We start from the raw sequence: 16,312 nt of genomic DNA, 5'->3' as shown, positions 1-16,312 counted from the left end.
ACCAAAATCCAATCAGTAGAGCCAGAGTTATGACTTTGTAAAGTTTAAAGTGACAAACTGTGCCAACTGCTGATATCTGGTTGCATGAGGCCACAATAGAGTGCGGTTCAGATACAAGGGGTGGTTTGGGTCCAGTCTCGGCTTACCTTCAACCTCGGAACATTTTTAAAGAAAAATGTTTGCAAAGGTAAAGTTCATCGGAGGAAGGCAGCTGCTGGTGTCTGAGGGGAAGTATCGTCATCAGGAGCTGCAGAACAAAGTCACAATTAAGATTCTTTCGTTCCGACTCAGTCTCTTTTTTGGGAGTTAAAAATCTCCAGGCTGCAGGCTATAGCAGATAAGGGCTACACAAAGTCTGTATGTTCCATCTGCATGAAACCGTATAGCCCTTCGGCGTGGACTTTTCTGCTGCTAAGAAGAACGTAACGAGAGCCGCTGCGATCAAGGGCTGAGGGGCAATGCACATTGGACGAATCAAGAAGCAGGTAGGTTGCGATTTCCTTTCGGTTCTCAGAGCACTTTTTGTTTGAACCTCGGTCAGACTCTGTGTACAATCCACTTTGGGCCACAGGGACCGCATCTCTCGGGGCACCTTTTACATTCTTGTTCCTCAAACTATAAAGGATCTCATTCACCATTAGAATGACAATTGTATACATTACAGCAAAGATCTTGTCTTTGTACAATGAGTACCCTGATGCTGGTTTCATGTAAGCACCAAGCTCAGTTCTATAGAACAAAACAACCGCAGTTAAATGAGAACAACTTTTTTCTCCCTGTTTTGGAGGGGATTTTCATGATGTTTGAGATAATTAAGACATAGGAAGTTACTGTTAATATGAAAGGACCCAGTCCTATCAAAATACCTTCTCCAGAAGTTGCAATATTTATGAAATATGTGTCTGAACAAGATAGTTTTTGAAGAGCATTCATTTCACAAAATACATGATTGATTTTATTAGATGCACAAAAATAATAAGTTTGATATCAAAACACCATTTGTGATAGTGTCAAGAAAGCCAAGTATCCAGGTTGTTACAGTCAAAAAAATCATGGCTCTTTTATTCATTATAGATTCATAGCGCAGAAGGTTGTAAATTGCAATGTACCTGTCATAGGGCATGACCGACAGTAAGTAAAACTCTGTGCTGATTAAGGAAATGCAAAAATAGAATTTAAGAATGCATACAGAGAAATTGATGGATTTGTCGGATTTCTTGGCTTTCAGGCAGACCCCAAGCAGTTTTGGGATGATGACTGTGGGGAAACCAATATCTAGGAAAGATAAGTTAATGAGAAAATAATAGATGGGATTTTGAAGATGTGCATCAATGCATCATAAATGTAATAATGAGAAGGTTTCCAAGAAGAGTTAATAAATACATCTGTAAGAACACAATGAAAATTGGTACTTGAAGCTGAGGATTTTGCGATAATCCCAAAATAAAAAATTTACTTAGGAGAGTTCGATTCGACTTTTCCATAATCACAGTGCTTTGTGGTGTTTTTCAATGAATACATGAAGGTCTGGGGGAAAAAGGAAACACAAGATTATGAAAAGCAACAGTTATTGTAGCTGAATAAAAAAGCATGCATCTGGATAAATTGCTGTCATCTGTTTGTAGTTTATTAAGAAAATAAAGACATAAATTACGAATAGTTGGTCAAATGATGAACATCAGCCCAGGTATACTGAATATAGTCACAAGGATCATCTCCCACCTGACCTATTATTTCTTTACTAGTATACTCTCCCTATTACTTGGAGAGTTGAGGGCAGCAAACAGAAAATTCTCTCAACACATTTTAATTTTTTTTGCTCTTCTTTATAAAATTGTATTTGTATATATTGATTACAAAAATATAATTATATCTCTTTCATCATGACATTGTTTGTATAAATGCTTTCAAATACATTGTTACATAATTATATAGTTCAAATGCTTTCAAATACATTGTTACCTAATTATATAGTTCTCAGTGGGTGTAATCAAAGCATGACATCTTATCATCTTAACCCAATAAGCATTATTCTTTATAAAATCTGTTTGATAATGTTTACAGTTAGTGAGTCACATATAATACATACAATCTCTTCAGACATATCATCAATCAAACAAAAAAAAACCTTGAACCACATAACAAGCTCAGATAAACAGATCAAGAGGTGGTAGTTGCCTTCCTCTTGTATTGTGCTGAGTTCTGGGGTTTAAAACACTCTTGTCCGATGTATGTTTCGATGGATCTAGTGATTAACATCCATCTTCTTCAGGGCCTCTACTACAAATAATAATATTGCCAAAGAGTGTCGATATGTCACAGATGAATGTAGGGAATCTACATAGACAAAAACACAAAAAGATAGTGGATACATATTACAAATATTGTCCTACTGCTTCATATTCATGTCGCTCAAGAAATGTATTTCTTCTTATACATATCAAGAAACTTTGTTTTTTGGAAAGCCCATGCCCTGGAGTTATTTTACATTGCTCCTACAGAATTACATCATTGCTCATAGTAGACTGTCCAACCATTATGTCATTGTGTAATAGCAAAAAAACATATCCAATACATAAAACACTTAGGGGCCGATTAGGATGGCGGTGAATCCGCATCCTCCGGGCCGTTGGAAGCCACCACCAGCCTGGAGGATGCGCATTCACCGCCGCGGCAAAGGAAAACACCCACCGCCAGATTAGGATGGTGGTGGGATTGTGGTGGGACCAGCAGCGGACGGCAGGTCCGTCCGCCGCTGATCCGCAGGGTGTGGAGGGCTATTTGGTGACGTTGTCTGCAAGACACCGTCAGCCAAATTAGGATGTGTTTGAAAACAAGCTTTTCCACGGCGGATTTACCACCGTGTAAAAGCATGTGGAAAATAGCTTCTTGGGGGCCCTTGCGGGCCCCTAGGGTGTCGGGGGTGGAGGGTGCACATGGGGGGTACCTATGGTACATATGGTACCCCCCAGCACTTGCATGTGCAAGGCGGCAGGCACCGCATGCATGCAAATGAAAGTGATGCATATTTAACCTTGCGGCGGGTGCTGCTTGAAGCAGCACCCGCCGCAATGTTAAATATAGACACTTATTTACCCATTTATTCTTCCATCGACGTTTAGATATACACATATAAAAAATATTTATTTTTCAGAAAGACACACATTCACAGGATGATGTCATCAGTGATGTCATTTGAGATGTCATCAGTGATGTCATGAGTGATGTCACTGACCATGCCATGAGTGATGTAATATGTGACATCATCAGAAGTGGATTGCGGGTTCGCAAGTTATAGTGAGTACAACTAACCATAACGGGGGAATGTAATAGTTTTGTATGAGTAAAATGTCCAGCTAACTATAACTTGTTTGAAACCTATGGTTTTTTCAGTGAATTTCTAAGGTTTTTTAAATGCTAATTCCTAACTATAACGTGTGTCAAACCTATGGTTTTTTCAGTGAATTTCAAAGGTTTTTTCAAAGCTAATTCCTAACTATAACGTGTGTGAAACCTATGGTTTTTTCAGTGAGTTTCAAAGGTTTTTTAAATGCTAATTCCTAACTATAACGTGTGTCAAATCTATGGTTTTTTCAGTGAATTTCTAAGGTTTTTTTTAATGTTAATTTGTAACTATAACGTATGTTAAACCTATGGTTTTTTCAGTGAATTTGCAAGGTTTTTTAAATACTAATTTCTAACTATATCAGGTCTGAAACATATGGTTTTTTCAGTGAATTTCCAAAGTTTTTAACATGCTAATTTCTGTGTAATATTTTTATATTTTTTATATATTTTTTTTTCACAAACTGCCTTTGTATATTATAATAGATTGACTGTATCCAGTAATATGCAATGGCACAGCTAATTGTTATGATTTGCTTAAAGTTGAACAGTATAGTCTACATCTTTAATCAACAATAAACACTCAAATGTTTTATTTTATTTTTTTTGGTGATTTTCTTCAACGTGGTCCTTTGGAGTCCTTCAGGGACCCCACGAGAAAGCCTAGGGGGTCAGGGAGTCTCTACCCTGCCCCTTTTCCATGTTCTCCACTATTGTTTTTCACACTCTTGTGCCTCGGGGGTGCAAGCACCGTGCGCACACCTCGCGACTTTTTTTTTTTTATGTGGGGGGGCGCATTCGGGGTCCTTCAGGGACCCCCTGAGAAAGCCTAGGGGGTCAGGGAGTCTCTACCCTGCCTCCTTTTCACGCTTTTAAGCTTTTACGAAAATCGGATAATCGTCACATATATGCGACGATTGTGCACCCGTGCGCGCACGTAAAGTCATATGATTTGAAAACAACACTTTTGATTGGTTTATAGAAGTTTCTGTTCCAGAATCTTCACGAACCCCACCCACTTCCCTCACTATCTTTTTCACTTTCTTGGGACAAGGACCTTTGCTGCTTTGTTACAGCTTTGGAGTTTATTCCAGAATTTCTTTTGAAAAGATGGCACAGAGACAGCTGCCACAGGATTCATCCTCTTCTGATTCTGATGTGGAGCAACAACAGCCACCTGCAAAGAAATCCAAAAACGAATCCTTCATATGGAAGTTTTTTACTTTTCCTGAGGGACAGAAAAAGGTGAATGCGCCAAAAGCGTCCTGTATCATCAGTGGGAGTGTGCTGTCGAGGGGAAACCCTAAAAAAAAATACTCATTCAGCATACACATCATGTTAAGACATGTAAGGAATGTGCATCCTCATCAATATGCACAGGCTTCTACAAGAGCCCTGGCGACATAATTACCACTTGCTGTCCCCAGCACTTCATCTGGAGGAGCATCTCCTTCTACATCTTCTATTAATATCAGGCCACTTTTCACCAAGGTCCACCTTCGTTGCAACATGTGCCATGAAATTCTTTGTTACGGTGAGCAAAGTCTTATCTTAATGGAGCTGAGAATCAGCCAGCACAAATGCTCCCGCAAATAAAAAAATTTAATTTAATTTTTTTTTGTTCCTGTTGAGCAGTTTTTTGTTACCTGTTTTTTATTTTTGTTCTAAAAAATCCCCCAAAAATATAAAATTGTTAAAAAACTACAAAAAAATACAAAACTAAAAAAGAAAACAAAAAGTTCTTGTCAGAACTAACCTCACTTCTCAAAGAAGAGCTATATCTTTTAAAAACTGTGTCATACTTTTTTTGAATGAATGTGTAGTGTATAAATGAATGACTGAAATGACTGAGTGAAAAGGAGGAAAGGATTGATGGAATGAGTGAGGAAAGGGTAGTATGGTGAGTGAGGAAAGGGGGAGTCAAAGAGTGACTGAAACAAGGGGACTAAGGGTTAGGGGAGTGGAGAGAAAGATTAAGGGAAGGGCAGTAAGAAAAGAAAAGTGAGAGAGAAGAAGTGAGAAAAGGGGAGCATGGAACAGAGACAGAGAAGGGGAGTAAGAGATGAAAAGGGAGAGGTAGAGCAGAGTGAAGGGAGTGAAGGTAAGAGAAGTGGACTGACGGTGAGGGAAGGGGTATGAGGCTGAGGGAAGGGGGTAATGGAAAGTGACAGATGAGAAGTGAGGGAGAGAGAAGTGGAGTCAGGGGATGGAGGAACTTAGGCAAGGGGAGTAAGAGAAGGGGAGTAAAGAATGGAGCGAGAGAAGGAGAGTGAGGGGGAGTGAGGAAAAGGGAACGGGAAAGTGAAAGGGTGAAAAATACAGACAGGAGAAAGTGGAGTGGGGAAGGGTAGTGACGGTGAGTGAAGGGCAGTGACACTTAGGGAAGGTGTATGAGGGTGAGGGAAGGGAATGAGAGAGAAGGAAGGAGATTAAGAGAGAGGAAAGTGGAATGAGGGATAAAGTAGGAGTGAAAGAAACAGAAAGAGAAAGACAGGAAAGGCGAGGGAGAGAAAGAGAGAAAGAGAGTGAGAGAGAAAGAGAAGAAGAGCAAGTGACTGAGAGGGAGCAAGGCGGTTAGACTGAGCGAGATAGAGGGAGAGAGGGAGAGAGAAATGGAGTGAAGGGGAGTGTGGGACTAAAGGAATGGGAGTTAGCAAAAGTGGATCAGGAAAGAGGAGTAAGGGAAGGGGACTGACGGATGGAGTGAGGGAAAGAAAGGGAAAGGGAGTCAGAGAAGTAGAGTGAGTGAAAGAGAGTGAGGGATGATATGAAGGAAAAAGAGTAAGGGGAAAGTAAGAAGAGACTGAGCAATACAGCAAGACAAGGGTAGTGATTGAGGAAGATAGGAAAGAGAAGTGAGGGAAAGAGAGGGAAAAGACAAAGTTGGACAAGGTGAGTGAGGATGAAGGAAGAGTACTGATAGTGAGAAAAGGAGTGTAAAGGTGAATGAAGAGGAGTAAGGATAATGAGGAAAGGGGAGTAAGATAAAGAAAAGGAAGGTGAGTAAAAGAGAGAGTGAAGAAAGGGAATGAGAGATAGAGAAATAATAGAGTGATGAAAAGGTATTTTTGTTTGTCATACTTACCTTATAAATAATGACAAGTTAATATTACTTTTTATTATAAATATAATATCTGTGGAAGACAAGAAAAAAATTGAGTTATAATATATAATTCACAATACAAAAGAAAGTAGAAGTGAAAGAAACAGAAAGAGAAAGAAAGGAAGGGTGAGGGAGAGAGAGAAAGGGTAAGAGTGAGACAGAAAGAGAGGGAGAGCAAGTGAGTGACAGAAAGTGAAGTGGTTAGACTGAGTGAGACAGAAGGAGAGAGAAAAGGAGTGAAGGGAATGAGAGACTAAAGGAATGAGAGTTAGCAAAAGGGAATGAGGAAAAGGGAATAAGGGAAGGCTATTATCGGATGGAGTAAGTGAAAGAGAGTGAGGGTGAGTGAGGGAATACAAGCAAGAGAAAGGGAATAGGACTGATGCACAGTGAGGAGAACACGAAGTGGGGGACGAGGAGTCAGATTGAATGAAGGGCAGTGACAGTGAGGGAAGGGATATAAGATTGAGGGAAAGGGAGTGATTGAAAAAGAAACATCTTCATAGAAAGAGAGAGAAAATAAAAGGAAGAGTAGTGAAGAGAGAGGGAACACTGAAAGAGACAAACAGAAGGAGAGTGAGGGAGTGTGAAGGAATAAATCAGTTATAGTGACTGAGACAGAGGAAGATATTTAGAGACAGATGGAGGAAAGGAGAGTGAGGGAGGGAATAAAGGAAGGGAACTGAGCGAAACAAAATGAGTGAGGGAGAGAAGTGGAGTGAGTGAAGGTGAATAAGAGATGAAGTTATGGAAAGAGAGTAAGGGGTGAGTGAGAACAGACTAGGCGATATACCAACACAAGGGTAGTGATGGAGGAAGATAGGAAAGAGAAGTGAGAGACAGACAGGGGAAAGAGGGAGTTGCACAAGGGGAGTGAAGGTGAAGAGAGAGTATTGATAGTGACAGAAAGACTGTAAAAGTGAATAAAGTGCAGTAATGAGAATGAGAAAAGGAGACTAAGATGAGTAGAGGAAGGGGAGTAAGAGAGAGATTAAAGAATGGGAAAGAGAGAAAGAGAAGTAAGAGAGTGAAGTAAAAGTATTTTCTGTTTGTCATACTTACCTTATAAATAATGACAACTTAATAGAATATTTTTATATAGATATAGTATCTGTGGAAGACAAGAAAAAATTGAGTTATAATATATATTTCATAATACAAAAGAAAGTAGAAGTGAAAAAAACAGAAAGGGAAAGAATGAAAGGGTGGGGAGAAACACAGAGGGAGAGAGTGAGAGTGAAAGAGAGAGAGAGAGGAAGTGACTGACACGAAATGAAGTGGTTAGACTGAGTGAGACAGAGGGAGAGAGGAAGGAGGGAAAGGAGTGAGAGACTAAAGGAATGAGAATTACCAAAAGGGATTGAGGTACGGGGAATACGGGAAGGGGATTGACAGCTGGAGTGAGTGAAAGAGTTTGAGGGAGAGTGAGGGAATGGGTGCAGGAGAAATAGAATGAGAGTGATGCAGAGAGAAGAGAACATGAAGTGGAGGAAGAAGACTCAGATTGAATGAAGGGCAGTGACAGTGAGGGAAAGGATATAAGGGTGAGGGAAGGGGAGTGATGGAAAAAGAAGCATATTAAGAGAAAGGAAAGAAGAAGTAAGTGAGAGAGCAGGATTTATGGAAAGAGAGAGAAAAGAAAAGGAAGACTGGCGGAGAGAGAGGGAAACAGTAATAGAGAGAAACAGAGGGAGAGTGATGGACTGTGAGTGAGTAAATCAGTTATAGGTTCTGACACAGAGGAACAGACTTAGAGACGGAAGGAGGAAAGGGGAGTGAGTGAAAGGGAGTGAGGAAGTGAAAGAAGTGAAGTGAGTGAAGGTCACTGAGAGATGGTGTGAAGGAAAAAGAGTAAGGGGGCAGTGTGAAAAGACTGATCGATACAGCAAGACAAGGGTAGTGATGGAGGAAGATAGGAAAGACAAGTGAGGGACTGACAGGGGAAAGAAGGAGTTGGACAAGATGAGTGAGGGTGAAGGAAGAGTTTTGATGGTGAGAGAAGGAGTGTAAAGGTGAATGAAGGGGAGTAAGTAGAATGAGGGGAGAGGAGTAAGATTAGGAAATGTAAGAAAATAAAAGAGAGAGTGAAGAAAGAATAGAGAGAAAAAAAAGTAAGAAAGTGATGAAAAAGTATTTTTTGTTTGCCGTACTTACCTTATAAATATAATATCTGTGGAAGAGAATAAACAAGTGAGTTATAATATATATTTTACAATACAAAATACAAAATAATTTGTACAATATGTTATATAATTTATTTTGCTGTTCTCAGAATATATTGAAATTCACTAAAAACAGTGAGTTCAATACTACTCATCATATGACAGCGGGCAAAAAAAAAGATTGTGTTTAAAAAACCCATACAACGTTTCAATAAATAATGTAAAAATTAGAAAAATTAGAAAAAAACATATCTTAAATGTTTTCTGCCAAACACCAATTTCTTACATAAATATCAACAATCACAAAGTAATAAAATATTATTACTTCTTTTTTATACTCTCAAAGTAAACTTATGTACAATCATATATTAACAACATTTACCGTAAATACTCATTTTTGATTGATATGCTTTTCCACATGGCCAAATAGTATATGGAAAATCCTTTGTTTGGAAGTCATGTGGTATGCTGATGACACTCTGCTCATCCTTTATCTTAGCAAGGAGCTGTATACCATTAAAAGAAACTTATTTAATAAAAACAAAAATGTCAACAACATCTACAACAACTATAACTAGTCTAAACACCTCTGCCTCACTCATGATCAACATTTCCTGTAATACTCATATCACTCACTGTGTGATACACTTACACTACCTCTATGACAAGTACAAGTTTTTTTTTATCTTGATCACCCTCACTCACAAAGTAATTCTCAACAGCTGACTAACCTTTTTTTAAAAGCACTAATCTTCCTAGGCCAATTATTTTCCCTAAAATGTGGGTTGTAAAAACACTAAGTAAGAATTTGGTAAGTCAAAAGGCAAACGTTGTTTAAAAGTCAATTGAGTATCATTACAATGAGTCCAGCCTTTTGGACATTTTAAATAAGCTGTGTAATGTCCTGATGTTGACCATCATGGAAAATAATTGCTACAGTTACAAAAGTTCTTCCTGAAATTGATAATTGAGAAGCCACAAAATTTGTATTTAAAGTTGTCAATTTTGTTCCATCAGGTCTACATCGTTGGAGCATTAAAATTACATACTGTCCATATTTTTGTATACATAATGTGGATAACATTTGAGAGTTACATTGGGTACCGACCATGTTTTGATTTGCTTCTCTAACTAGATTATTAAAAGACACTGATTTGCAGTCTGGTAACGTCAAAAATATAAATCTTTCAGTGTCTATTTCTATTTCAGTACTACTTGAAATTGAACAATTGTCACAGTCATGATGCCATTTATAAGAAAGGTCAAAAAGATGTTCAATATCTATACCTTCATCTTGCAATACAACAAGCATATACATTAGAAATTCCTGACAATCTTGCTGAATATTCTGTGAAAATTGATTTAGACCAGAATATATGCCTAAAACATTTTGAATATCAGAGACACTTTCAATTTTTGTTTTATCACTGCTACATTTCTCAAAGACAGAATTCAACAAACAACAAAATCTTTGATCCCGATTTTCAACAATATGTTCTTGTAAAGTTTGAAGAAAAAAACATCATTAACCACTACATTAGCATAGCAGTTGACACCAGAACTGTTTTCAAACTGAAATCCAACAACCTCTTCAATACTATCCTTTTTCTTTTTGCTTACAATTACTGGTTCATCTACTTTTTTTCTTTTCTCTGCAACCTCGCTACAATTTTTCTCATATCTTCTTTTTCGACCTACCACGAGCTTTTCAAATAAAGGATATTGAGGTAAATTTGGAGCATATTCTCTTCTTAACCTATTACTCTCTTTCACACAATTTAGATCTGCACTAATCTTTGTCTCATCAAAATCAATCAAGTATAATCCAGATAAAGTTCTGACTCGAGATAAAGCAACATATGCCATACCCTCCTTGAACACAGTACTTCCAATATTCACCAAAGCACTATCTACACTTAAACCTTGAGATTTATGAATAGTCACCAGATATGCCAAACAAACACGAAACTGTTTTCGGCGGACATATAAATCTTTTACAAGCAAAAATCGAGTCGAACAACGACTCAATTGTTGTACTTCTTCAATTTCATCAAATTTGATTTTCAAAAATTCAATGTCATCTCTATTTGGGTAATTCACAAAATCAACAACATGACCCATTACTCCATTTACTAAACCTCTTTCTACATGTAAATTATGTCGTAAAATGATCCGACAATTTAAATATGCATATAGATTCTTTTCTAAACCAGCCGTTTTAGATATTGATTTGTCTAAAGAATCCAATTTTGACTTCAACTTTTCTAACAAAATAATAGAAGCTCCTTCATGCTCTATTCTATCAATAGCTTCCAGTTTTATAATTTCTTGAATTTCTAACTTTAACATTTTTTCATTGAAGAGTGAACATTCTTGCAGAGTTGGCATCAAGCATATCACTGATTTTCTGCAATTTTTCTATATATATTCTCTGCTCCAACATTTTAATTTGGAAACAAATTTTAAAGTAATCGAGCCTGTAAAGCTTCTTTCCCATGTTCACTCACTTTTCCAATTCTTTATCTTGAAGAATACTTTTATAATCAGCATCCTTTGCTTGTCGCATATTTTGAATGCGCTCTGAATATTCGAAATATGACCAAATATTAAAATTTCCAATGCTTCCCAGGCATTTTCCGGTATCTTCATATGTAACGGTTTTAAACACTGGTTGTCCTTTCACAGGAGTTAGCTGTAGTAGATCTCAAAAAACGATGACGTGTTTGCCTCCAAATAACACTTCATACTCTGTTTTAAGAATTTGTTTCATTCTTAAATGCACAAAGGCTAGCATTACATTTTCTACCATGCTTACCTCATCAATAATGAGAAGTTTCATTTTTTTCAGGACTCTGGAAACTTCACAACAAGTTTCTCCAGATAGCTTGTGGTATTCTAATTTATTTTCGTGCTCTACTGGCAGCATCAATAAACAATGTAAAGTAATCCCTTTAATGTTATGTGCTGCTAACCCAGTTGGAGCGGTAACAACACAAGAGAGTGATGACTCAGTTCTTTTCTGTAGATAAGATGCAATTGCTTTATTTAGAAAACTTTTTCCAGTTCCTCTTCTCCACTCACGTACAGTCGGGCAGGTTTCAATGACGTACATGAGCACTCTTTTTTCTCATGACATAAACCATACTCAATCTGCTCTGTCACTTCATCGTATATTTGTTTTTGCTGAACATTTAGGGGTCCATTAGGATGGCGGGCAGACTTTGTCCACCCGCCACCCTAACGGAGATTAGGACCGCCCGCCAAAAGGTCGGGGGCCCCGATATTGGCATTAGGATGTGCCCGCCACAGTGGCGGGCGCATTCCTCAATTTAACATTTTAGCGGGAGGTGCTCACTGCACCGCCCGCCACAATGTTAAAAACAAATGCACGCATTTGCATAATCGAAGCTGCAGGCACCGTGTGGTGCCTGCCGCTGCGATTATGCAAATGAAGGGGGGTACCACAGGTACCCCCGTGTGCCACCCCCCTTTGGCCGTCACTCTTGGGGCCCACAGGGTCCCCCCAGAGTGAACACCGCATGCCTTTCCGTTGCAGCATTACCGCCACGGAAAAGCATTGCAAAATGCCCATTGTAATATGGCTGACGGTGTCTCATAGACACCGCCACCATATTCAACATTTTCCGCACCGGCCGCAAGGCGACCGGGGCGGAAAAGTGGCGGCCGGTGTTTTCTTCCGCCGTGGTCCCCCTGCCATACTAATATGGCGGGGGGGGGAATTCAGGGAAGGATGTCGGGCGGATTGCCCCCGCCAGGCTGGCGGTGGCTACCACCAGCCTGGCGGGGGCAATCCGCCCGACATCCTAATGGGCCCTTTAGTTGTTTTTCTAATTCTTCTAAGTTTATTACATCCTCCTGAGCTTGTTCCATTGCTCTTTCCATGTCATCCATGGCAGTGGCTGCTTCATTTTGGATAATTTGTCCACCTAGTGGATCCTGACTCAACGAAGCAGAACTTTGACTGTCTTGAGAACTGTCTCTATTAATCTCTGCTGCAATTGTAGCTTCTTGCTATATTTCGTCGTTCAACATTTGTAGATAATTAGTAAAAACAGGACATTCTATAGTATTTTTGGTTGCATTGAATGAATCTTCATAACTGAGAAAATCTCCAAGTAGTTCCTCTTCTGTACGCCGTGGCTTAAAGAGTTGCAAAAGAGCTAAATAGTAAAATTCCTTTTTGTCAGGAGTTTCGCAACTCAGTTTTCGATGATTAATCAAATGTCCTTTTCTTTGTTTCACCAGACATCCTTCAGATCCAATCACAGCATATACACCTTTATTGATATCTTCTGTAATATTCCTCTTAAAAGTATAGCTTTGCAGTACTTCACAGAGACAAACATTCTCAAGATGATTACTTCTATTTGGATAGTATGTATCCAACATATTTGTCTTCAAAATATCTGTCCTGTTTGGTTCTTTCTCTGCTAAATACTAAATTTCTTGTACAGATTTCAAAACTCGGTTTCGTATTTTTGCAAGACCTAAACTCACCCAAATGATTGTTCTAGATTTGGCATATAGACTTGCAGATGATAAGCGATCTGAACATTCATATGCTCCGATTTCTCGATGAGACAACATCTTCAAACTGTAGCAGTACAATTTCTCACTTAGGCCCTTTCATGAGAAATTTCCTCCCACATTTCCTTTAGTTCTGTCTTTTCAGATTTCGTAATGTAAGATGTTACATACCGAGTCACAGCAATGGAGTTGTCTGCAACATATTGAATATCCATGTTTGCATTCCACATGGACAAAATGACTGGGTTATAGTCATTTATGTATTTTGACTCTTCATTTCTTCTTAAGGTGTAGGTATTTTTCGGTGACTTTCTTGTGACAGTGTGTCGCAAAGATGACATAAAATTGTTCACTCTTCCTTTTGATATTACTGGTCATGGAAATCTAAAATGACATTTTGTGTAGAACTTGTCCTTTGATTTGTATTTTCGACGACAGTATTTTCCACAACGATGGGTTTGAAACCGTAAGACTTGATGTCTTAAATTGTTTTGTTCTGTACTTTTTGGTACACCACATGTAGAATACTGTTCAATAAAACTCATCACTGTGTCATCCGAATCTGTTCCAAATTTGGGGGCATCTTTGATCCATAGCAGCATATGTATTTGAGGAGCACCTCTTGCTTGATACTCCTTTCTCCAAAAGAAATCCAGAACCTCTCCAAGAGGAGGATTTTTTTTGTTTGTGATAAAAGACATCTTAGCTTCAAATCTATGATTGAAATACCTGCATACATTGACTGGATCCAAAGAGCACAGTTCTCCAGGTGTCTTGTATTCTATATTTTCTATGTTTGCATTTGCCTATTGAAGAAATTGAAGTAAGTCTTCCCAAGCATACTCAGCACAGCTAAGAGTAAGGCCCCATGTAGAAGTTCCTAAGTTTCTTAGCATACATTTCAATTTCCCATGACGACGGTAACAATACTCGTGAGTACCACGCTGACATGCCATGAGATTAATTAGCTGAGATTCCAAAACAGTTTTTTCTGTTGGACTTTATTCATAAAGTCCCTTGCCGAAACATTTTGCAGATGTACTCCACTTTTCAGTATATGGTTCACTGCATAAGAAAGTCCAGACAAGTCACTCTTAAACAGAAGATGAACCAAATATGGAATACATTGGCGAAACCTTGGATGTTCTGCATATAATCTTGATGTCCGGTATTCAGATGCAGGAATCTGCACAGGTCGGTCATCATATCATCCACCTTGACCTGTTGGAAATAACTGAGGAAAACAACGAGCTTCCAAGCTTTCTTCCCATACACTAATGGTACTTCCTTTTGCTTCTTTCATTTGGAATAACTCGATAGCATTCCCCATTACTTCTTTGGAACGCAGAGGATGAACACTATAATGTTCATAAATTTGTTCATTTCTGGACACATCCACTTTTTCAATTTCCCCAGCTGACAAATCACTGTCCTCTTCTACAGTTGTTTCTTCTTCTCCAACATAGACATTTTTGTAGTATTGATTGTTTTTTACCAAATATAACGTTGCCTTTTTGACTTTCCTAACATCCACTAATTCTTGCCAAATCTTCTTACTCTTTGTAGGAATGCCATTAACTAGAATAACTAGAGGTTCCTCTTCCACTTTTTCTACACCAATTGTTGCAATATTTTTCTTTAAATCTAGAGGCAAATAGACAACTCTTCCCTTTAATCCTCTCTGTAAATCTGAAGGAGGCAATTTCCCTGTCTTAGGCTGCATGTTAACAATAGCCTGAAATGGATGCACACATTGAATCAGAATAGATTCATAGGTATTTAAATCCATCAGTTCAGAAGTAATATTTACCAACTCAAGATTATTATGTACAGCTCTAGCAGGCATTTTGTTATCATTTAATTTTTTATAACAGTATTTTCAAATACGTTGATCAGAACCCAAATCAAAAGAATTCTCTACCAACAAATAAGTTGCAAAATCCTTCCACTCATTCTAATTTTCTTTTTTACTTTTTACATATAAATCAACTAACCTAGTCTGATTCTTATAATGAGTTTGTCGACAACACACACAAGAAAAGTTTGGCCTTGCACCTGAAATGACCTTAAACCTTGTATTTTCTTGGTCAAAATTTTCTGTACTAAAATTCTGTACATTTTCTTCCAAATTTCCTTCTATTACTGTATCAGTTTCTGGACTGTCCTCTTTTTCACCAAAGTAACTAACCTCAATTTCTTCACAAATGTTCTTTACATCTAATACAGATCCATGCAAAAGAGCACGTTTAACTGTTTTAGCTTAAGTGCTGGACTTTTTGCATAATACAACCTTCTCACTAATTTCCTCACTTCAGTATGATGCACTGCTAACATCCTAAAATGGTGAAAAACACTCTGGCATACTTTTCTAGAAAGACAAGCCAGTGAATGCCCTTGCAAACCCATTTTTTCTCTCACTCTGCAAGGATCTAATTCTTGCAACATCTTAATCTTTTGTTTAAGACTTTTCTTAGAATACTTATGTAAGAAATTGCGAAACAAATCAATTGAATCCTGTCGTACACTACAAATACTACTACAATTCCAAGTGTTAACTGGAGCCTTAGGACGTCTCCTTAAAACTTCATCAGCTAAAACCTCTTCTGCATTTCTAGGCACAATTTTCTCTTTTTCAATCAGACAACCGTCCTTCACCTCATATGCTCGGCCACTGGTGTCAACTGCATGCAACAAATCATTATTCTGAAAGTAAGTCTCTTCATTAAAAAATGGCTCACAACTTGAACTATGTCTCCATTCTCCAGAAAAAACATTACAAAAATGTGTTCTATTGATTACTCTTTTCCACTTACTTTTCACTTTCAAAACATTGATTGCCTTGTCTAGTATACAAATTCTATTGATTACTAAAATATACAACTTCTTTTTCATTTCAAAAGCCTGATCAACTATACTCTCAATATTTTTCTTTTTCTTATAAAAAGCTGTTTTCCTTTTACAATTCTTTACATTTTTTAATAAATTTAAAACTACTCTGTTATAGAACATTCTCTTGCGAATTTGAACAAACTGTTTTTTCCGTCTATTGCTATAGAGGATATGATCGCCACATACTTTTCCAACATTTTGTTGGGGGGTCCGCTTTTTCTTTGTAGTTACATATGAAATGTTTTTCTTTTGCACATTATCCACA

The 16,312-nt window shown here is 38.0% G+C and overlaps 1 pseudogene; it reads right to left on the bottom strand.

Annotated features, from left to right (window-relative positions):
- Window positions 1-344: 344 nt before the first annotated feature.
- LOC144769924 (olfactory receptor 5AR1-like) lies at window positions 345-1,484 on the bottom strand (annotated as a pseudogene).
- Between the last annotated feature and the right edge of the window lie 14,828 nt (window positions 1,485-16,312).

This window comes from Lissotriton helveticus, chromosome 7 (genome assembly GCF_964261635.1).
Source record: "Lissotriton helveticus chromosome 7, aLisHel1.1, whole genome shotgun sequence".
NCBI classification, from domain to species: domain Eukaryota; kingdom Metazoa; phylum Chordata; class Amphibia; order Caudata; family Salamandridae; genus Lissotriton; species Lissotriton helveticus.
The sequence above is the reverse complement of the archived record's forward strand: the minus strand, read 5'-3'. Positions and strand labels throughout refer to the sequence as shown.